The 21,938-nt window shown below is 46.0% G+C and overlaps 1 long non-coding RNA gene and 1 other non-coding gene across 2 annotated transcripts; both read right to left on the bottom strand.

Annotated features, from left to right (window-relative positions):
* Positions 1–7,078: 7,078 nt before the first annotated feature.
* Positions 7,079–9,957, bottom strand: LOC125111643 (uncharacterized). Its single transcript, XR_007130912.1, has 2 exons — positions 9,897–9,957; positions 7,079–7,716 (listed from the first exon to the last, which is right to left on the bottom strand). It is a non-coding gene; the product is annotated as an uncharacterized LOC125111643 (long non-coding RNA).
* Positions 7,556–7,629, bottom strand: LOC125112287 (small nucleolar RNA SNORD93). The gene has a single exon (XR_007131085.1). It is a non-coding gene; the product is annotated as a small nucleolar RNA SNORD93 (small nucleolar RNA).
* Positions 9,958–21,938: the final 11,981 nt, after the last annotated feature.

The raw sequence follows: 21,938 nt of genomic DNA, 5'->3' as shown, positions 1-21,938 counted from the left end.
GGCATGCTGTTCTTTGCTTCAATAAAATTATACTTCAGAAGGGCTTGAAAAATTATATATACCTTTACCAAGATATAAAACTTTTTCATGGCATTACAAAAAATATTATATAAGCTCTATTTTGTTTTTGTTTTTTTTTGTTTTGTTTTTGTCTTTTTGTCATTTCTTGGGCTGCTCCCGTGGCATATGGAGGGTCCCAGGCTAGGGGTCTAATCAAAGCTGTAGCTGCCAGCCTATGCCAGAGCCACAGCAATGCGGGATCTGAGCCATGTCTTCAACCTACACCACAGCTCACGGCAACACCAGAATGTTAACCTACTGAGCAAGGGCAGGGACCGAACCCGCAACCTCATGGTTCCTAGTCGGATTCGTTAACCACTGCGCCACCACGGGAACTCCAATATAAGCTCTATTTTGATAGTGTGAAACCATTACTGTTGATGCATCTTGCAAATTATTTTTAAATGCTTGCCTACCACACATTGCAACGGCTCCTTTGGAGCTATTAAATCTTAAAGGACAAATGGATATTAATGATTTTGCAGGTATCCAGCACCTAGAAGAAAGTTATGCTGAACTGATTTTTCTTCGCTTTCTTTACTTTTGAGGCTATGCCCGCAACGTGTGGAAATTCCTGGGTCAGGGATCAAACCTGCAAACCTGCATCACAGCAGTGACCCAAGCCACTGCAGTGACAACACCAGATCTTTCACCTGCTATGCCACAAGAGAACTCCTAGATTTTTCTTTGCTAGTATCGTCAGTGGAAAAAAAGCGTAATACTCTCAAGGTCCCTCCATGTTGTTGCAAATAGCAAGATTTCCCTCTTTTTTTGTGGCTGAATATGAGTCCATTTTATATATATACCACATTTTTAAATCCATTCATCTGTTGATTGGCGCTTAGGTTGGTTATTGTAAATAAGTTTAGTTATTGTAAATAATGCCGCAGTGTACATGGAGGTGCAGATGTCTCTTCAACATAGTGATTCTACTTCTTTTGCATATATTCTCAGGAATAGAATGCTGGATCTTACGGCAGCTCTATTTTTAATTGTGCGAGGAACCGCCATACTGTTTTTCCAAAGGGTCTGCACCAGTTTACATTCCCACCAACAGGGCCTGAGTTTCCCTTTTTTATTTTATTTTATTTTTTTTATGGCTGCACCTAAGGCATGCAGAAGTTTCCAGGGCCAGGGATTGAATCCAAGCCACAGCTGTAACCCTGGCTACAGCAGTGACAACATCAGATCCTCAACCCCAGAACCAGTTGGGGGCCTCCCTTTTCCCCACATCCTTGCCAACACTTGTTATCTCTTGTCTTTTTTTTTTTTTTTTTTGTATTTTCTACAGCCACATCCACAGCATATGGAGTTCCCAGGCTAGGGGTCTAATCAGAGCTGTAGCCGCCGGCCTATGCCAGAGCCACAGCAACGTGGGATCCGAACCGTGTCTACGATCTACACCACAGCTCATGGCAACACGGGATCCTTAACCCACTGAGCGAGGCCAGGGATCGAACCCAAAATCTCATGGTTTGATCTCATGGTTCCTAGTCAGATTCGTTCACCACTGAGCCATGACGGGAACTCCTCTCTTGTCTTTTTGATAACAGCCCTCCTGACAGGTGTGAGGATGATGAGTGATGTTGAGCCTCTCTTCATATACCTGTTGTTGTTGTGGTTTTTTTTTTTTTGTGTGGCTGTTGTGTAGTAGATGTTCTTTATTTGTTTGGGGTATTTACCACTTACCAGATATATGATCTGAAAGTAATTTCTCCCCTATTTGTTGCCCTGACTTTTGCTTTATGGAAGATGGGGGTCCAGGCCCTTGAGATTTGCCTCTCACACATGTGTTTCCAATAGTGGGTGGGGCAGTGTTCTGATAAAGCTGTACATGACCATGGATCCCTAATCCCCCTTCTAGGAGGCTGGCTCTGAGGAGGGTGGAGGAAGGTGGGCATGAGTTCCCTGAAGTCATCGGTCAGAGGGTCACGTGCTCTGGAGTTCACATCTCCCACTTCCCAGTGATGGGCGGTTTGTAAAGGGAGGACCTTGTTGCTAAAACACTGAGCAGGTGCTTTTGTTCCTTGTTGGAACAACCTGGAATCCAAGTTGTGCGGAACAGGGACTTCCCCCAAGCCATGAAAACTCTGTTCAGACTTCCTGGGATGCTGAGACCTGCTCCAAGCCACTCTCACAGAGGAGGGAAAGGCCTCAGACAGGAACAGAAGGTGCTGCTGGATGGCACTTGCGCTGCTTGTCAAGGATCAGCTGTGGGGATGTGTGGCACATATGCTTTGCTCTGGGCACATCAAGACTGCTTTCAACATCCATCCCAGGCCTGCACCCCTGCTGGCAGCATAGAGCCAGTCCTCCCTTTACAATCTGCCATGGGGCCTGAGTGCTGGCAGGACTTCCTTGCCTCAGTGTCCTCATCTGTAACAGAGAACCAGGGACAAGGCCCCAGAGGGCTCACTGAGAGCTGTTCTCATCAGCAGCCCCAACATGACAGAGGAAGGGGATGGAGGCCTGCTACAAGGACAGGGTCACATACCGTCCACGCCCCCCACGCCTTCCGAGCCATTGTACATCCTGCTCTACTGAGCACTCCTGTCCCCTGTCCCCACTGGATCACATCATGGTCATGCTCCGAGGCTACCCCAGTCATCTGCCCTCCTCCCCATCAGATGGATCCTCCTGTCCTCTTGAAAGCCCTCGACATCACAGCCTTCTCATCTGCTTCATTTGGTCTCTTGTGGTTAGATACCCAGGCCCTTGCAGTCCCCAGAGCTCCCAACCTGGGACTAAGGACACAGCAGGTGCTCAATACAGGTTTCAGGCTGCAGGGGAGGCACACTCACTCTCCTGCACAGGGTTATTCTCTGGAGGAGGCCAACTCCAGCACTTCAGAGTGCAGAGCAAGGCTCATCTGGTATGCAGAGGGCTGGATCAGGGCTCTGGGTTGTGGGTGGGGGAGGAGGAAGGGTGGGTGGTCTCAAAGCTCCCCAGGCTGCAGATCCGATCAAGGAGAGGGCAGGCCTGGAAGAGCCCTGTCCCCTCCATACCCTGACCAGGAGCTGATTCCTGGGGATAAAGAGGTTCTCTGACTGTTCACAAGGAGGCACCGGGTGGGGTCATGGGCACAGGGGCGGGGGCAGGGGAGCTGTGTAGTCACAGAGCATCCTGTTTGGACCCTGCCTCGGGGAGGCCACCTGGCTCACCCTCGCTCAAGAATCTTCTTCCTTTTTTTTTTTTTTTTTTGTCTTTTTTGCCATTTCTTGGGCTGCTCCTGTGGCATATGAAGGTTGCCAGGCTAGGGGTCTAATCGGAGCTGTAGAGGCCTGGCCTATGCCAGAGGCATAGCATAGCAACATGGGATCCGAGCCTCGTCTGCAACCTACACCACAACTCACGGCAACGGTGGATCCTTATCCCATTGAGCAAGGGCAGGGATCGAACCTTCAACCTCATGGTTCCTAGTCAGATTCATTAACCACTGCACCATGACAGGAACTCCAAGAATCTTAAACAAGGGCCTCAAACCAGGCCCAAGGACAAATTCAGATTTTTTAAATTCTAACATTGAAAGACTAGAAGATTTCCAACTAAATTCAGGGTTCTAGCTGTTTGTTTTGATATGAAATGAGAAGTTTCAGCCTTCTGGGTGGCGTTCCCCCAGGGCAAAGCTCTTCTGGGACTGAGTGGGAACCTCCTCTGGGTGGAGATTGTATCCCCAGTTCTGCGCAGTCCCCACCACTCCCTAAGCTTCCCCTGGGCCCAGGCTCTCTCCCCCCCCCCGCCCCCCCCCCCCGCCTCTCCTTGCCTGGCCCCTGGAGACATCTGGGTGCAGTCCTTCCTCTAGCCCGATGGAGCTTCACTGCTTCACAAGGAACATGGGGCCACAGCAGTATGGAGCCTATCCTGACACCACCTTCCCCAACCCCTGGGTGGGTGGAATAAATGGGCTCGGAGTGCAGCCGCCAAAACAGAGGATGGTCATGTGCCCTCTGCAGGCAGCCAGGAAGGGGTAGGAGGGAGTGGGAGAGGCCCAGGACCAGGGGCTCTGGAAAATGCCCCCTGCAATGCTATGTCTTTTGGCTCCAAAGCTGCACCCTCACCCTTCTCACACTCCCTCATGCATTGCTGCATCCAGGCATTCAGCAAACCCTGGCCACGCCAGCAGTCATGGTCCCAGGATCAGCAGTGAGGGCAACAGCAGCAGGGCCCCAGCCCCAGCCCCACCTCTACCTCTGGCAGCTCAATTAGCTCAGTGTTGCTGTGAGGTGGCCACTGCCAGATCCCTTTACAGTGAGAAATGGACCCTCTAAAGGGATAGGGGACTTGCTCAAGGTCACACAGACTTAGTTTATAACCTAGGTCTGCTGGTCTCTTAAGCTGGTCCTGAAGGGCAGATCATGTCCCAGGTAAACATTCAGTGGTCAGGCAATTGCAACCAGGAGAGCCAGGTACAGAGCCGGTGAGTCATGAATGGGATGGGTGCTCTGGCAGGGTCAAGGACAAGTCCTACAGAAAAGCAGCGTCTTGGAGGGCGAGGAGCTTTGCCAGCTAAGTGGAGGTGTTCCTGGTGGAGGACCCAGCCATGCGAAGGCCTGCAGGTGTGATGCAGCATGGGAAACAGTCTTGCGTGTCCAGGCGGGTACAGCAGAAAGTGACAGGATGTGACACTGGGAGCCCCCCTGGACTTGACCCAGGCCCTGGCAGCCCCACCTGCCTCCTTTCTCTTCATCTCCCGTCTTCTTGAAGCTTGAGGCCCAGCCCCTGAGCTCCTCCTTTTCCACCTCTTATGTTTCCATCTTGTCCAGTATCAGCTCAGATCCAACAGGTGGATCCCACTCTTGAAGTGGTAACTACGTTTCTCATTACTCAGAGGCACCATCATGACATATACTTCAAGTTAAAAAAAATTTTTGAAAATGAAAAAAAATCCAGACTGATAATGTCTAAATGAGCATGAGGGTGAGAGCAGGTCAGTCAGGCTCCTGTTGATGCTGGAGCCCTGCTCCTAGAGGGACAGAGAAAATGAGCTTGATGGACACATGGCCTGTGTTTTCTTTCATCTCTTTGATGTTTCATCTTCACATTTTTGTGAGCCCCCTTCTGCATCAGGCCCCTCATAGAGCTCAGGGGCTAGGGAGGTAATGAGAATGTGACCACAGCACTGGGGGTCCCAGGTGAGGGCTGCAGTCTGCAGGAGGGAGTGGGGATCAAGAAGGGCTTCATGGCAAAAGTGACCTCTGAGCTGTGTCTCTAAGGACAAGCTGTCATCTAGCCAGGAGTTTTTGAAATTGACAAGTTTCAATAATGTATGTTTTAGGGTGGGAACCTTTTTAAAAAGTCCTTGCATTTATCATTTATCAGGTATTATCATTTATCAGGTATTTGGCCAGGACAACCAATAATTCTCCTGGCAGTATTGAACCTTTTATTTATTCCCAGGCAATCTCAAGAGGTATATGTATTCCAAGTGTGACTCAAAACCAGTAATTCTTTTTATAGCTTAACCATAGACAAAAAGATGTCACTAAGGAACACAAAAAGTTCCCATTGTGGCACAGTGGAAACAAATCCGACTAGGAACCATGAGGTTGCGAGTTCTATCCCTGGCTTCGCTCAGTGGGTTAAGGATCCAGTGTTGCCATGATCTGTGGTGTAGGTTGCAGACACGGCTCGGATCTGGCATTGCTGTGGCTCTGGCGTAAGCCAGCAGCTGCAGCTCTGATTAGACCCCTAGCCTGGGGGAACTTCCATATGCCTCAGGTGTGGCCCTAAAAAGGACAAAAGACAAAAAAAAAAAAAAAGACAAAAGAGTATAGCCCCTGTGATCCAGAGTCACTCCCAGACAGCCAAAAGAAAGTGAACAAGGGAAAAGGTTTATCTCTATGCATGTTAAGAGCCAACCAAAAAAGTAACTAAGCTTCATGGTTAAAACCTGTTAGGAGTTCCCACCCTGGCTCAGGGTAACCAATCTAACTAGTACCCATGAGGATGCAGGTTCGATCCCTGGCCTTGCTCGGTGGGTTCAGAGCTGTGTGGTGTTGGTTGCAGGTGTGGCTTGGATCTGGCTTTGCTGTGGCTATGGCACAGGTCGGCAGTTCCAGCTGATTCAACCCCTAGCCTGGGAACTAGGGGTGTAGCCCTTAAAAAATCCTCTGGAAACACTTCAGCTCCAGGTTTGCTCCACTTCTCCGAGCACTTACACACAAAAGAATGGCCTGTTTAACAGTAGTCATGACGGTATACTTTTACTCTAGGTCTGCTCAACATGTAGCAATGTGCTATGCCAAAAAAAGTTGACTGCAGGAACAGGGTACTGTCTACAACTCATTTCCTTGAGTGATCTTAAATTTCACTCAACCAAGATACTGCACTGCCATGGCACAAGGAAGGAGGCTGGGGGGAAAGGGAGCATGTTATCTACCAAACCTGGAAGCCCAAGTTGGCATCTGAAGGCTTTGCTCCTACAAGGAAGACAGCACAACACAGTTGCCAGTATCTATGGTCATGGGGGGGGGTGGGCCACTGTGGCCAGACCTATTACCCACAGGAAAAAACACAACCAACATTTTGCCCAATCCTCCTTTCAAAAGCACCCTTGAATATTCCCAGAGTTTCCCAGGAGTAATCCGTGTGGTTTTCTACATCTGAGACTAACTCAAACCCAATTAATTACTCAGCACCTAGAACCTCACTTATTCCTTAACTCTCTGGCTTAGTCAAAGTCGCTCTAAATTTTGCTGGGTAATAATGTTCACTTGTTTCCTGCTACTGTGTGGCCACTAGCAAACATGAGACTGAGGGAAAAGCGCCATACCACTCACTATGCCAGATGAAATTTAAAATGCAGCTGTTAGAAGACAGTGAGGGTATGCTGTTGCCTGAAATATCCATATAGAAAATGTATATCCTTGATAGGTTAGTGAACACATACCTTTTGATTCTGTTTCTTGGGTATTTGTTGCATGCATGAGTCACTTACTTGACCCCAAAGTGATGTTGTTTTTAGCACTTTTATCATCTTTCAGTTTCACAGGAAATGTCATTAAGATGCCACATAGGGTAAGTTTTAAGTCATGTTTATTGAAGAATTTACATTCAGTAAAACACTGAAATTTGACAAATGCAGAAACCAACCTTAAATCAAAATGTAGGAATAGTTCCTCATGAACACACCCCTTGAAACTTATGCAACAAACTTTTCCCTGATCCTTAGCAATCTATTGATCCATTTTGTCAGAGAGATCAAAGTTAATTACCACCACCATAAAAGGGATAGAGAAAGCAAAAAACTCTGTTCCATATATTTCACATGTTCAAATATACCATACCTCCTTGAAAAGCTGCTTCTAAGCACCAGCCCTGGAAAAGAAGTATCATGGTGGATAATTAGAACAGCAATTACATTTTGAAAGACTATTATGCCAATCATTTATCCATTTTTTACAAAAAACCATTTTCTTGGCATAATAAATTACCTGTTTATTAGCAGCTTCCCCCCCTCCATTAAAACATACTTTTTACTAAATTCCCATTAGGATGGCCTCAGGTAAATCCTTTAACCCATCAGAGCAGAAGGATATCCATTCAGATTCGAGTTCTCATCTTTGGCCAACAATTCATTTAAGAAAATAACTCAAGCCAAATTCTCTCTGTTTAATCCATACCTGAATTTTGTCAGCATCTTAAACTGGACCAAGCCTGATATGGAAGTAAGAAAAACTGTTAATATCTTATGGTAACTTTTCATGGTTGTGTGTGTGTGTTTACCATCTTTCCAACTTTTTTTTCCTTTTTATACAAGCATGGAAGAATATCAATTTAGAAAAAATAACATTACTGGCAACAGTATCTACCTGGAAAAAAGGAAATTTTTTTTTTTAGGGCTGCACCTGTGTCATATGGAAGGTTCCCAGGCTAGGGGTCCAATTAGAGCTGCAACTGGCAGCCCATGACACAGCCACACCAGATCCCATCCAAGCTGTGTATGCAACCTACACCACAGATCATGACAACACCGGATCCTTAACCCACTGAGTGGAGCCAGGGATCGAACCAGCATCCTCATGGATGCTAGTTGGGTTTGCTACCACTGAGCCATGAAGGAAACTCCTGGAAACAAACTTTCGACATTTAAAGAAAACCAAATTAACTATGAAACTTGTTTACCCAGAGGCAGAACCCAGTGAGTAGAGAACAGTCCTTAAATAGACACTGGCTCAGGCTGCCTGGCTCTTAGCCCTTGCTTCTCCTCCTAGAGGGAATTGTTTTTAATGTTTGGCTCTACAGGAATCCCCAACATCTAAACCAAAGGTAAAACAACAAAGCCTGGAGTTCCCATTGCGGTGCAATGGAAGTGAATCTGACTAGGAACCATGAGGTAAAGGGTTCGATCCCTGGCCTCGCTCATTGGGTTAAAGACCTGGCGTTGCCATGAGCTGTGGTAGGTCAAAGACACAGTATGGATCCCAAGTTGCTGTGGCTGTGGTGTAGGCCAGCAGCTGTAGCTCCGATTCAACCCCTAGCCTGGGAACCTCCATATGCCATGGGTTCGGCCCTCAAGACAAAAATAAATAAATAAAAGTGTTAAAAAATAAATAACAAAGCCTGACCATCGTATATTGTAGTGCCATTCATTAGAGACGGAGCTAGTCAGGGCAGGGAAGATCTTCCTGTGCCTGTGCTCCAACCCTATACATGGCTGAAATGAGGATGCCCAGGATGCATGAAAAGTGCAATGCTACTACACTTTATTTCCTCTTTAAATGCAGGATAAAAATTGATTTCCCATTCAGTTTCCCAAACAGAAAATTAGATACTTTCTCATCATTGAAAGGGTCTTTCATAAGTGAGGCAAATGGAAAACACCCCACAAGCATATTTCAAGGGAGGATTAATAAGTGGTACCAATAATAGCTCTAACGATTAGATCTTTACAAACTTCATTAAATTCAGGAACAACCCTCTCTATACTAATGTATACCAATACAACGCTTAAAAGAGCCTCAGGGAAACTTAGAAACACTTCCTAGAGACAACTCTCTCTAGGGCAGACTTGCATATTTATCTTGGCCACACAAATCAGAACCCCAATGGTTCCGACTTTTGTCCAGGACAGAAAACCATGACGGGGCTCACCCTGAAAACGCTGGAAAAGGGTCTTATGCTGCCTAGCGCACTGTCAGTCCTGAAATGGCGAAATCTGGGGGAGGAAATTGTAGGCTCTCGCCTTAAGGCTCACTCCAGACCCTTTTTAAAAAAGCTCAGGGCTGCGCGAAGCGGCAAATGAAAGGAGTTTGCGACTGGGCCGGGGGCGGAGGTCTGTGTGGGCGAAATCACCCCCGTTTCTTGCTAACACCAGAATTTAAATTGTTTCAGGCCAGTGATCTCATCCGCTTCCTAAACTGGCCGCGTCCGGGTCGTCAGAGCCACCGGGCACGCTGGGGCCCCGCGTGTGCCGAACATCCGGACATTGTCCCGGGCTGTGCCTCACGTCAGTTCCATTCTAGGAATGTTTCTTTCATTGCAAAAGGAGCTTGAAGCTTCATGTGGCCCGGACCCTTGGGCGGGGAGGGGGGTGGTTCGAAGGCACAGAAGGTGCCGGGCGCCTCGGATCCTGGTGGAAAAGGGGAGCTCTCAGAGCCAAGTGGGGTCATTCCCTGAAGGAAGGGTCCCCGACACCACGAGGGGTCCTCGCACTGACTCCCCTAGAGGGTGGGAGGCCTCTCCCAAGGGGGCGCCAAGCTGAGGCGGAACCCAACTCCAGCGGCCGAGATAGGGCGGGCTCGGGGATAAGGAGGGGCGCCCCCAGGTAAGTGCCACTGGAGAGATCCCAGGGCACGTAGAGGGCCCGGGTATTGAAACTGTGGGAAGCTACTTACTGAGTCGCACGCCGCAGCCGAAAAGGGAGGAATCGGCAGAGATCCAGTTTAAAAGGAGCCTGGGCGGTCAGCACCCGGAGGCGGCCAACCAAAAAGTTGCCCCAGCGCCCCGCCCGGCCCAGAACCCGCCCCGCCAGGGGCGCCCTGGAGGCCCTCGCACGTCCCCTGCCGGCGGCCTAGGGGCACGCGGGGCGGGCGGCGGCTCAGGCCTCCCCCATCTCGGGCCTTGGGACCAATGGATCTCAAACACCTCCCCAAGTGTGCTGTTTACCTCGCTGCGGTTTCTGCAAAGCTCCTGGCACTCCAATGACGTTAGGTATTTCTTCCCATCTCTTCTCTCCCCACTTCAAGTATCCCATGCTTTCCCCCAGGGTGGCCTACAAGCCCCCAGAAGCACTGCTAGACAGCACTCACAGTCCCCAGCCTTGCTCTTACCTTTGATTTCATCTTTAACCTGTCCCTGGAATTTTGAGATTTGAGGCTTCCTAGGTACTGGAGCACTGGAGATCATTTTGGCTTGGAGGGACTGTTTCGTGCTACAAATATTTCAGAGAGCCCATCCTCAGGCACCACTGAGCCCTGTGAAGTTGAATGAGAAACTGCCTCTGCCTTCAGAGAACATAGAGTAAGGTTGACTAGCCCCTAAAAGTCCGGACAGTGTGCCAAAGGCATAGCACAAAGCCACCGAGCCCAACCTGCTAATGGATCAGGGAAGGCTTCTTGGAGGAAGGGGTACCTAGACTGAGTCTAGCATTATTATCAGGAGGCTGGCTGCACATCATATATATGAGAGGCCAAGAGAGAAGAATCATCGAGTAGAGGGGCATTATAGATCATACAGAATTTGTGGTGGAGTAGAGCCACCCTTGGTGTGTTCTGGAAAAGCAGTCTTGCCGTGATGATGGCATATAAGGTCTATGAAGACTAGGTTTCCTGCTTTACTGGATCCTTCGAATTCAGCTTAGTGCCTGGAGCATACTGGGTAAGTGGGAAATGACTCCAGGGAAACAGATTTGACATTTATCTCCCACAGTTGAGTTTTCACACTATAAAACTCTTCAAGAATCATTGTGGTGGGGTCTTATTCCAGACTGTAGATTTCCTGGGTCACCTTGAATAGGAATTTATCCCTGCATTCATAGTACATGGTCTAAAACTTGGTGCAATAAAACCTGCTGGATTTATAAAGCTTGGTAAAACCTGCTGCATTTCCTTTCTTTTAAAATTTAATTTCAATTTTTTGGCCATGCCCATGGCATGCAAAGTTCCCAGACTAATGACTGAACCTGCACCACAGCAGTGACCCAAGCCACAGCAGTGGCAACATCAGATCTTTAACCCACTGAGTCACAGGGTATCTCTTGGATTTCCTTTCTTGGTGTGTGTTTGGTCTGCCTTTCACACATGTGATGAACTACTTGTAGAGCAAGCATCCACAGCCCCTGGGAGGTGTCAGACACTCTTCCCTGGGTAGTTTTGCTGCTGCTGCTGGGGAACCTCACCCCCATCCCCCATTCCCCACCTCTCCTCCCCATACCATGTTTCTTTGTGGAGGAACTTCTGGCGAACAATGCCCTGAGCCTCTGTCCACCCTTTATTCATTCCCTTTCATAAGAGGAAGGAATTTCAATAAAATCCTGTTCTAACATGTATTTTGAGAGCCTGCAAACCTGTGTAGGCTTGTTGGTGTCCATTCTCCGCCTGTTCCTTGTTTTCAGATTATTATTTTCTCTGATGAGAAGGGAAAACAGGGGGTAAGGACTGACCGTTTGAAGCCATTGAGGGTTTTCTTGGTTTGGTGTACATTCAGTTGGGTACATTATAAGTGTCACTCCCTTAACCTTTGTGTTTTTTCAATAGTCCAAACTGAATAAAAAATAGCATATCTCAATAACCTTGCAATAATATGCTCCTGTGTTTTACTCATTTAAAATTTTTGGCCTGCATGTCTGTTATGGCAGGTGATGTCCAATGGCTCATCTTTCTCAAAGAAGAGCAAGTCCATTAGAAGGCTGTTAGCTGTGAAGATTCATGTTCTTTTTCTTCCCCTGCTGCTGCCCAGGATCAATATAAAGTAATGGGCAACCAAAGTCTAGACTGGCGAGGAAAGTAGAACAGACTCAGCTCTGAAGACATGGTCTTGTCAGTAGTAAAGCTAACACTTTAATTTTCATTCTGTGTCTTATTTGGAGTTCTGAAGGTGGGAAGAAAGTACATTATTTATTCCCCTCCCAAGCCCTGCAGTTGTCTGATCCTTATATCCAGGAGATGCCAAGACTCATTTGTTCTCAGTGGACTAACATCAGACGCAGATCTGGGACATTTGCTTTTGCAAATTAATTGGCCCATTCATCTTCTTTTGTCTCTGTGTCTAGTGCACATTTCATTGTGTTGTTGTAGTACAGAGTCAGGAGATAAAGCAACTGCAGGCATTATTTATGATTTAAGTGATCACTTCAGTTGGGTAATATTTTAATTGTCATCATTGGGCCATTTGCCACAGGCAGGTTCTGCCCAGCAGGCTGCTTTTTCCAAGCAGCTGTAGGCTTGTTTTCAAGCCAAGAGAGAATGCCTGTGCTTACTGAGGCCTATTGGTTTCACCTGCCTAAATAGAAGCTGATGATTGCTGAAACATGGTGGATCTCAGTAATTAGAGGGTGTACAGGTAAGCATCCTAGAAGTCCTGGGATACAGGTGTACTTGTTTCTGACTCACAAGTGGGTACAAAACAGGCTATTAAAAAAAAAAAAATCCTCTCTCAGGTTTTTTGCTTACAAACCTGAGTGTTATTGTTCACAAAACCTCTAGGAAATATAGGAATAAAGGTATAAAATAGATTTCTGTTTCATATTTATATTCAATATACCAAATACATCACCTTTATTGATAAGCATGACTTAGTTTGCTGTAAAACAAATAAAACATCCATTAACTCCTCATTCTTCTGCAACTAACCCCTCATTTCTTTTTCTCTTTATAGCAAGACTCCTCAAAAGCATTGCCAGTTCCTCTCCTTCATTCTGTTCTGAATTTCATTATGTTGGGCAGCCTCCGAGATGGTCCCCAATGGTCCCATCTCCTGCTTTTCCTTCCTTTGTGTCATTTCCTCTCTCCAAGTGTGGGCTGGACCTGGTGAATTTCTTCCAGTGACTAGAATACAGTAATAGTGATGGGATTACACCAGGAAAGATGCTCCTTGTCATATGTCACTAGGGAATTGCAAACTAAAACAACAGCGAGATACCATTACATATCTACTAGAATAGCTAAATTCCAAAACCCCAATACCACCAAATGCTAGTGAGGATATAGAATGACAGGAATTTTCATTTTTTGCTGGTGGGAATGCGAAATGGAAGACAGTTTGGCAGTTCCTAACCAAACATGCTCTTTCCACAAAATCCAGCAATCACGCTTCTTGATATTTGCCCAAATTAGCTGAAAACTTAAGTCCACACAAAAACTTGCACAGGGATGTTTATTGCAGTTTTACATGCTCATAATTGCCAAAACTTGGAAAGAACCAAGCTTCAATAGATGAATAGATAAGTAAATTGTGGTACATTCAGACAATGAAATATTATTCCATGTTAAAAAGAAATAAGCCACCAAACTATGAAATGATGTGGAGGAAACTTAATGCATACTACAGTGAAGCCAATCTGAAAAGTTTATCTGCTGTATGATTCCAACTATATGGTGTTTTGGAAAAGGCCAAGCTATAGGAACAATAGAAAGATCAGTGGTTGCCAGAGGTTTGTGGGGATGGAGGATGAGTAGGTGGAGCACAGAGGATTTTCAGGACAGTGAAACTACTCTGTAGTTTCAAGTAGTGTGAACATTGTGTACAGAATTGCTAAGTGGAAAGGGCTTCTAGCTTCTCCGTGGCTGAATCTCAGTGGAGACCTGGGAAAGAAAATAATTGCAGATCACCTTTGTTCTGCTGTGTATTTATATGATTGTTCAAATCACCACTGCCAAGTTTAAATTTCAAGAGGGTAGGATTTGTAATTTCTTACCTTTTTACATATGAAGCCCAGGCTGCCTGAACCTCATGCAGGTGGTTGCTAATAAATGCCTTTTGTAGAAATGATGATAAATGTGTGAAGCCATTTGATTGCAGTGTCCTTCCTGATTAACACTATTTGTGACCCACATTTGGAAGCCTGGAAATTGCCGTCAGGCCCATCCAAATCTGTGCTGGGTAATTGAAAGCAGCAATGCCACAAATGGCTTCTCCTAAATCATGCTTCAAGCTTTAGAAAAATTACAGTGAAAGAGTGCTTAATCCTTTTGTTCTCTCCAGCATATATTTAAGCATGTGTTTCCTTCCTACCCCTTCCTGGACTAAACATCTGTGCAATCACGACCATTCTGCCTTAAAGGAAAGCAATAAACCTGTTTAGCCTCTCTTGCTATCCATCCTGTGTCCCTTCTCCTCTCCTTGCCAAAGTAGCCTTTGAATGGGGGTAAGCAGCATCACAAATGCTGTATCGAGAGCAGAGCTGGTCTAGATTTGTTTCCATTGCTGATCTGCATTCCCTTAAGAGCCCGTGTTCTGCTAAAGAGTGCTGGATGTGCTTAAGGAATTTTACATTTTCGTCAAGTAAATTTACTCAGATTCAATAATTGGAACAAGCTTTTGGGATGAACACTGAGTCTGTTTTTGTGAAAAGGTCCCATCTCTCTGATTTCTGCTCCGCTTCTCTTCTCCTCCCCATGGCATATGTGGGGAGGCGCTTATGGTCCCAGAAGGGAGGCAGACAGACCCAGATGAATCTTTTGCTTTCCAGCTGGTCTTTGCTGCTGTGGGTGCTGCCCTCGGGATCAGTCAATGTTGTGATGGGACTGTTTACAGCTCTGGGTCCTGCTGAACACCTGGGACCTGGTCACTCATGACCACACTGGCTTATGGCTTGAGCAGGCCTTGGGATTCTGCTCTAGTCAAGTCCAAAGTCACTGTCCCTGGCCACCCTACCCAAACCAATCCCCCCCAACACACACATTTCTTCTCTTTCTTTCACACTGCCTTTTTTTTTTTTTGCCTTTTCTAGGGCCGCTCCCTCGGCATGTGGAGGTTCCCAGGCTAGGGGTCTAATCGGAGCTGTAGCCACCGGCCTACACCACAGCTCACAGCAATGCCAGATCCTTAACCCACTGAGCGAGGCCAGGGATCGAATCCACAACCTCATGGTTCCTAGTCGGATTCATTAACTACTGAGCCACGACGGGAACTCCGCACAATGCTTTCTTTATGGCATGTATCTATCTATCCATCTGTCTCTCATCTGGCTTCCTCTACTGAAATTTTAAGTACCTTTCAAGATGATTTACTTGGAAGTCTCCTGCCCACTTCTATATCTCTGCTTTTATCTCCCTCTCCATCTCCATGGCCAAACCCAAATCCATACCCATATCTATACCAATCTATGTCAATTAAAAACATGGACTCTAGGAGTTCCCGATGTGGCTCAGCAGGTTAAGTACCTGATGTAGTCTTTGTGAAGATTCAGGTTCAATCCCTAGCCTCTCTCAGTGGGTTAAGGTTCTGGCATTGCCACAAGATGTGGCTCAGATCTGATGTTGCTGTGGCTGTGCCGTAGGCCAGCAGCTGCAGCTCCAATTTGACCCCTACCCTGGGAACTTCCATATGCCACAGGTGTGGGCATTAAAAAAAATTCAACTTCCTGGGTTCAAATTCTTGTTCTGCTACTTCCTATCTGTGTGCACTTGGACAACTTACTTAGGTTGCCTATGCCTTGGTTTCCTTACTTGTAAAATGGGGATAATAATAGCACCTACCATATAAGTTGTGATAAAAAAATAAAATGAGCTACTATATGGAAAGGTTTAGAAAAGGATTTGACATGTGGAATGCACCCCCTAAGTATCTGCTGCTATTTTTATTCTTGACTGCCTTCCCCAATAGAATATAAAGTCCATGAAGGCAGAAACGTTGTCTTCTTTATGTCTCCTTGTCCTTCAAATAATGTCTGACTCACATCAGGCACTTAATACCTGTTTGTTGGATGAAATGAATAAATAACGAATGTATAGCGAAACAAACAAGAGAAAAAACACAACCTATTTTTAAAAAATATTACCACCCTGGAGTTCCCATCGTGGCTCAGTGGTTAACGAATCCGACTAGGAACCATGAGGTTGTGGGTTCGATCCCTGGCCTTGCTCAGTGGGTTAAGGATCTGGCGTTGCCATGAGCTGTGGTGTAGGTCGGCGGCAACAGCTCTGATTGGACCCCTAGCCTGGGAACCTCCATATGCCATGGGAGCAGCCCCAGAAAAGGCAAAAAGACAAAAAGAAAATAAAAATAAAAAAATATTACCACCCTTTCACACTCCCCCTAGTAAAAGGTTATATTCCTTTTGAGATGATTTCCTACTGTTTAGGCTTCTCCTATTCCCTAGGAGGATGAGAAATAGGTTTTAGTCATTTCGTTTTGTTTGTTTTTTAGGGCTACACCCAGGGCATATGGAGATTCCCAGGCTAACTACAGTTGCCAGCCTATGCCACAGCAACACAGGATCCCAGCCACGTCTATGACCTACACCACAGCATTGACAGATCCTTAACCCACTGAGCAAGGCCATGGATCAAACCCACAATCTCATGGTTCTGAGGCAGAGTATTTATCATCCAAGGGGAGTAGGGGTTGGAAAAGCCCGCCTCTTCTTTTCTGGGAGTGCAGGCTCCTCCTTGGTATCTGGTAAGGTGTGCATTCAAATCCGCAGAAGGGTGGTCCTCAAACTCTTGCCCTTGATCTGAATCTGAATGCAGGCCTCATCCCATCCCCCACCCAATGACCTGAGGCAATTCTCGCACTTCCACTAGTCAGGCAGGCCTGCCTTGATCTGATGGCTTTTGTTTTGTTTTTTTGTCTTTTTGCCATTTCTTGGGCCGCTCCCGCAGCATATGGAGGTTCCAGGCTAGGGGTTGAATTGGAGCTGTAGCCACCGGCCTACACCAGAGCCACAGCAATGCGGGATCCGAGCCGAGTCTGCAACCTACACCCCAGCTCACGGCAACGCCGGATCGTTAACCCACTGAGCAAGGGCAGGGACCGAACCCGCAACCTCATGGTTCCTAGTCGGATTCGTTAACCACTGCGCCACGACGGGAACTCCTCTTTTTTTTTTTTTTTTTTTCTTTTTTTAGTAGTTAACTCCTTTTATTTATTTTTTTTGCAGTTTTTTAAATTTTTTTTTTGTCTTTTGTTGTTGTTATTGTTGTTGTTGCTATTTCTTGGGCCGCTCCTGCGGCATATGGAGGTTCCCAGGCTAGGGGTTGAATCGGAGCTGTAGCCACTGGCCTACGCCAGAGCCACAGCAACTCGGGATCCGAGCCGCGTCTGTGACCTACACCACAGCTCACGGCAACGCCGGATCGTTAACCCACTGAGCAAGGGCAGGGACCGAACCTGCAACCTCATGGTTCCTAGTCGGATTCGTTAACCACTGCGCCACGACGGGAACTCCTCTTTTTCTTTTTTTTTTTTTCTTTTTCTTTTTTTAGTAGTTAACTCCTTTTATTTATTTTTTTTGCAGTTTTTTTAAATTTATTTTTTCATTTTTTTATTACTCAAATGAATTTATCACATCTGTAGTTGTATAATGATCATAACAATCTAATTTCACAGAATTTCCATCCCACAGCCCAGAAAAACATTTAGAAATGTTAGAAAACATTTATTTATTTAGAAATGTTTTCTAAAGACCTGAATTTGACTGTTTCTCTTTCTTCTCATTTCAGCTGTGAAAATCCTGTTTGTCTTTGAGGCAAGGTGATTATCTACAGCCTTAAGGCAAGGAGGTGGGGGGAGGGTGGAAGATAAAAAAATGTTTCCATCTTGGCTTTTCATCCCAACCCCCACCCTTAGTTCCTGAAGGTCAAGTGTATATCCCTTCAAATTGACAAAACTGTCTTCTGGAATTGTGACCTGTGATTTCCCAATTTTCACAAGCAAAAGCTTTGTTCTCACTCCTCATCTTAGAGGATTTTTCTGCAGAATCTGACACTATCGGTCATATAATACTTTCAGAAATTGAACTGCAACCATGAGAGGTGCTTCTGTAGGTAGCTGAACAGACAGAGGGCGCTGAGGGCATGCTTGGGAGGGTCTCCCTATTCCCCTAAGCTCCCTAGACCTCTGAATACAGGCCTGCTTGGACTATATTTTTCTTTTTTTGGCCACCCTGTGGAATACGGAGTTCCCAGGCCAGGGATCAGATCTGAGCCCCGGTTGCAACCTATGCTGCACCTGTGGCAATGCCAAATCCTTAACCCACTGTGCCAGGCCAGAGATAGAAACCTCCTGTGACCTGGCACTTTACAGATGCCTCCGATCCCATTGTGCCACAGCGGGAACTCTAGGAGCTTTGAGTAACTTCACACAGCCCTGCTTCTCCCTCTGCCTGAACTTTCTGCTCTACCAGGCTGCCTCTGTCCCCTGGTGCTGTCATCTCAGATGGGCATTTTCTGTGAGTTCTTCGCTGGCTATGTTCTCTCTCTGCACTCTCTCGCTTACAGGATCTTCTGTTTTCTTATGACTTCTACCCTAATAAGTCCTTTGTCCCTGCATTTGTTCTCTCCTTGTCTCCAGAGCCAGCTTCTGTCGTCCTGCTGCTCTCTCCAGCACCTCACTTTTGCACTTCTACAGTCCCTTTTCTCTTGCTTCAAAAGAAGTCATTCAGCCTTGTGGTTTTTTTTGTTTTGTTTTGTTTAAGGGCCGCACCCACAGCATATGGAGGTTCCCAGGCCAGGGGTCAAATCAGAGCTTACAGCTGCCGGCCTACACCACAGCCACAGCAACTCGGGATCCGAATAGGGCCAGCGACTTATACCACAGCTCATGGCAATGCTGGATCCCTGACCCACTGAGCAAGGCCAGGGATTGAACCCACATTCTCTTGGACTAGTCAGGCTCTTAACCTGTGAGCCACAATGAAATACTTACAATCACCCAAACTTGAATTCTCATAGGTGATTTGAATTGCTGTCTTTCCAGTCAGTTTAACAGGCCACTCACATCCTTAGTTTTCCATTACCAGTGCCACATTCAATGTTAGGTATTTACCAACTCATATTTTCACATCTACCTTTGCTAGTCTGTTTTCTCTTCCAGGCTTTATCCATATTTCGACATACTTTTATAGAGTTGTAGCCCAAATGCCCCTAAAATTTTGCTTTGTCCTTGTGTCAGTTAACAATGCTTTAACCCTGTTGCTACGCGGTCCACATAACACATGGTTTAAAAGGCTGCACACCTATGTATGCCAGCACTGATAACAATTCTTCAGCTGCTGAACACTGAGGTTGCTTCTAAGTCAAAAATCATGCTGCAGTGAGTATTTTGGCAGGCTATTTTCTAGGTAAATTCTTTAACTGCAAGAAACTAATTCAAGCTACCTTCAGTCAACTGGCAAACTTTCAGTGAGGATGCAGGAAATGTTGCAGAAAGGGAGGAAAGGTGATGGACCCTGGGAAAAGACTTGATTCTCGAATCAGGTGAGCCTCTTCCATGTGCTTCTGCCTGGGTGTGCTTCATTTTTCTCTCATTGCCAACCAGCTTTCTCTGTTACTCAGGCTCCATGTGGGAGAAGAGGGCTCCCTTCCCTCTTTCAACATTATATTTCTGTCTGTTTTTGACTGGAGTAGAATCTCTTTGTGGGAGTTCCCCTTGTGGCTTAGTAGGCTAAGGACCCAATGCCTCTGTGAGGATGTGGGATCGATCTCTGGTCTCACTCAGTGAGTTAAGGATCCCACTGAATCTTTTCCCACTAAAAAGAAAAAAAGAAAAAGAAACAAAGGTTTTGAATCTGTTTAGCCTGAAAAAATTTATGGGTAGGTTTGGCCACATTGTCTTATTTTTAGAGAAATTTTACATGAAGTTCCCTTTCAGGGAAAACAAAAATAAAAGCTGCACTCTGCTTTTCAGATGAACCAATGTGGGTGAGACTTTGGTGCCATTCTGATTGGTGATGTTTTGTTATTTCATTTTATTTTATTTTGTCTTTTTAGGGCCGCATCCACAGCATTTGGAAGTTTCCAGGCTAGGGGTCCAATCAGAGCTGCAGCTGCCAGCCTATGCCACAGCCATAGCAATGACAGATCTGAGGCACAACTTTGACTTACACCGCAGCTCAAGACAACATTGAGGCCAGGGATTGAACCTTCATCCACATGGACACTAGCTGGGTTTGCTATCACTGAGCCATGATGGGAACTCCTGGAAACTGATATTTTGAATATCACCCTGAGTGAAACCCCTTTAGAATGTCTGGGTTTTAACTGAAATCGCTTCTTGACATTTCCAACAGGCTGATTTACCTGCAAAGTGTGCTGCTATCACAAAGTCAGACTGTTGGATGGGTTGTATTGTACCGTGCATTGTATTGAGGCAGAATGGCTATTAAATGCAAATGTTTTATTTCATTATTACTGTGTGCCCCTCCCCCACAGTCATTAGTGACAGGATTAGAAAACAGAAGAGCTCAGAAAATGATTTTAAATCAAAAATAACATGGGGGGAGTTCCCATCATGGCTCAGTTGTTAACAAATCCGACTAGGAACCATGAGGTTGCAGGTTCGATCCCTGGCCTTGCTCAGTGGGGTTAAGGATTTGGTGTTGGCATGAGCTGTGGTGTAGGTCGAAGACTCGGCTCGGATCCCGAGTTGCTGTGGCTCTGGCATAGGCTGGCGGCTACAGCTCTGATTAGACCCCTAGCCTGGGAACCTCCATCTGCCACGGGAGCAGCCCAAGAAATGGCAAGAAAGACAAAAAAATAAATAAATAACATGGGTTAGGATACAGCTTTCTTTGATACTCAAACTGAGATTGAACTTGCCATGAGGTAACTCCTATTTCTACTGTACGTAGAGGATTCTGACATAGGTGATCATCATTACAGTGGATTCAACTTAAGCAAGTAGTGTTTCATTTAACAGCTCGCCTAACTTTCAAGATAATTGAAAGTTGGAGTTCCCGTCGTGGCTCAGCAGACTTGAATCTAACTAGCATCCATGAGGATGCAGTTCGATCCCTAGCCTCAATTAGAGGGTTAAAGATCTGGCATTGCCGTGAGCTGTGCTGTAGGTTGCAGACATGGCTTGGATCTGGCATTGCTGTGGCTGTGGCATAGGCCAGCGGCTACAGCTCTGATCAACCCCTAGCCTGGGAACCTCCATATGCCGTGGGTGTGGCCCTTAAAAAAAGACAAAAAGATAATAATTGAAAGGTAAGTAGGGCAGGTAAGTCCAATATTGTTGATGAGAAAGCCAAAACAGGAGGGTTAAATGATCTGCTCCACATCAAACAACTAGTGAGCAGAAGATTAGGATGAGAACTGGGTGCTCCTGATTCCCCAGCCACTGATTTCCCACTGGAACATTTATCATGGTTACATAATCTGGTACATAGACCCTCTTAACCACGGAGCCAAAGACTGGGAACACACGGATGGACACTGTTATTAATTTTCCAGAATTTAATGGAAATCTGAGATACTTTCCTTCATTTTATTAAAAGTACTACTATGCATCTATAAAAAGGGCATAATCCAACGGTACCTAGTCTATACCAACATAGAATAATGGCTAAGACATATTCTTAATACTTTTTATTTCAACATGCTTTTTTTTTTCTTTAAGGGCTGCACCCACAGCATGTGAAGTTCCCAGGTGGCTGGGGTCGATCCAAGCTCCAAGCCGCATCTGCGACCCACACCACAGCTCACCACAATGCCAGATCCTTAACCCACCAAGCAAGGCCAGGGATCGAACCCACAACCTCATGGTTCCTAGTCGGATTCGTTAACCACTGAGTCACGAAGGGCACTCCTACTTTTAAATTTTTTAATTTATTTTCATTTTTTATTTTTTAGGCTGTGCCCACAGTAAGTGGAAATTCCCAGTCCAGGTATCGAACCTGTGCCACTGCACAGACCCAAGCTGCTGCAGTGACAATGTTGGATTTTTAACCCACCGTGCCACAAGAGAACTTCCCAAGACGTATTTTTAAATGAAGA

Source organism: Phacochoerus africanus, chromosome 11, assembly GCF_016906955.1.
Source record: "Phacochoerus africanus isolate WHEZ1 chromosome 11, ROS_Pafr_v1, whole genome shotgun sequence".
Lineage (NCBI taxonomy): Eukaryota > Metazoa > Chordata > Mammalia > Artiodactyla > Suidae > Phacochoerus > Phacochoerus africanus.
This window is presented reverse-complemented; position numbering and strand designations above follow the sequence as displayed.